Below are 2,420 nucleotides of genomic sequence, written 5' to 3'. Positions count from 1 at the left end.
CTACAATTTATTCCCCAATTTGATCATTCTCAGAAATTAGGAGACGGAAACCACACCTACTGTAATATTAGACCTTGTAACAAGGCAACTAGGTTTCAATGGCTTAAAAGGTGCAGAAAGAGGCTCATGTATAATGACCTCCAGTGTCCCACAGGTTTCCCAAATCATTTCTTAGAGTATGGAAAAAGAGGAAATAAAGTGTCTACAGAAAGCGTATACCCCCTTGAACTTTGATCAGTTTGTTGCGCCAGTACCAGAGTTTCATGCAATTAAATGAGGACCTCTTTCTCACACCACATATGTTATACTTTCCATGGGAAAAAAGGAAATATTACAATTGTATACATTTTCACCCACATGTTAATATTTGGTAAAGCCCTTTTCACAGCAATTTCAGCTGTGAGTCTGTTGGTAATGGGCTCCACCACCTCTGCACCAACAAGATTTGATAATATTTGAGAATTTTAGAAGTCTGTCTGGTTTAGCTGAAGAATCAGCTAAGGTAAGTTTCAGGAAGAGCATCTGATTTCTTTCAATAAAGCAGAACAGAGAAAAAACACACAATACAAAATCATGAGAATTTGTATCCATATGACACTTTGACTCGAATACTTTTATCAGACCTACACAGAGTATATACTGTACACACTTTTTCAGCCCAGGTTTATACATTTGATACATTTGGAACTGCCACTTGTAGGTGTTTTTGTGTCTTAGCTCAACACTGTGAAACCTGTAGTTACAAACATGGAGGATGAAGACATGAAGACATATATTGTACCTCTGACCGGCCTACCTTCCAAGAGGTGAAAGATGAAACTTTTCCTTTATCGTCAACTCAGTGAATGTCTTTAAACTTTCGAAAACTGTAGCAAAGAATAAGTAAAAAAAAATATTTTCATTGGACCCACAGAAAAGTCAAAGTTGTCCATAGAAATGCCCGTCTAAATCAGAAATCTACAGCACAAAAGCAGTGGCCTTTCGGGACATAAAAATGAAATCAGACTTAACTCAGAAGAATTGCCCTTGGTCACGGACATCTTGCTATCAGTCACTACAAAGATGTTTTCTCTCGTGCCATGGCTTGCCTGACTTGCTTCTTCAGCTGGATGGCTTCTGGTCGCTGGTCAGGATCGACAGCCAGCATGTCCTGGAGCAGTGTCCTTAGCTCCATGCTTATGGCTCTATTTACTTTCAGGGGGATGTGGAACTGCAGCCAGGGGTTCTCACGCAGGGCCTCTCCAACAGGCCCTGACAGACATATGCTCCTGTATCGGAAACACACTTTAGTTCAATTCTAAAATATTTCTCATAGGACTGAAGGAACCTTTGCCTGTTAAGAGTTAACAATTAGGTCCTCAAGAACTGTTTTACGGTTTTCCACACTCCTGGCTGGCCAAGGTCTCTTTAAGGTCTCTTAAGTGGAGGTGTAACTCATGTATCCTACATGTGATTTAGCAACATGAAAGGGAATAGCTTCTTATCGGATTATGGTCTTGGTTAACTGCCTAAGGCTGACCTAAGTGCCTAACTTTCTGACTTTCTTTATACCGTATATGTTAAGAAGCTCTTCTGACCAATCAGAAATGTATGCTTTATGTATGAACATTTTGCTCATCAAAGTGAGTGAGAGACAAGGTTAACAGAAATTAGCCACGGCAGTAAATGACAGCATATTTTTTCGTTCTTAAATGGTCTCTACCTGGCACACCTGCAGTGCAAACTGACACACACTGTTTAGAGAAACAGCTACTCTATTACTAATATTAATGAAACATTTCTTATTCTATGGAACAAAAACAAACAGTAAAACTAAAACACAGATCTCTTAGCTTCCTATTTCATGAACCAGATGACTGAATGACCAAGCCTAACTAATAGCCAGAACCCCAGTTAACCCTCCGTAACACAAAGTTTAACCACACGACAGGAACTCTTTCAAACTGAGTGAAAATCATAAATGGATCCATAACTTTACATCAATTTACTATGTTGTGCCAATACCTGCATTTACATTTAGAACGAATGATGTCATAGAACCAGCATCACACCAGTTCCAGGTGTCTCCAAGGAGACAACAGAACTTCAGTTGTGTTTGCTAAAATACACACTTTGAAACATACTGTAACACTTAGTTAACATGTCTGGTTTAGTTGAAGAATCGGCTAAGGTAAGTTTCAGGGTTTAATGGTGGGATGGCACCTGTGCTTTTTTCCCCCAACCGCTAGAATATGATTCGCACCAAACCCAAAAGAAATACTGCACAGTTCAGGAACTTCATCAACCTAGCAACTGTAAAATAAGCTTACAAACAACTGAATTGAAATGCCAAAAAGTTCAGAGAAAGGCACAAACTATGTTTACTTGGGGTTTCCAAAATTAAAGCTAACTAAAACTGTAATGATAAACAATCATGCTGC

This window comes from Lepisosteus oculatus, unplaced genomic scaffold (assembly GCF_040954835.1).
Source record: "Lepisosteus oculatus isolate fLepOcu1 unplaced genomic scaffold, fLepOcu1.hap2 HAP2_SCAFFOLD_50, whole genome shotgun sequence".
NCBI lineage: Eukaryota > Metazoa > Chordata > Actinopteri > Semionotiformes > Lepisosteidae > Lepisosteus > Lepisosteus oculatus.
This window is presented reverse-complemented; position numbering follows the sequence as displayed.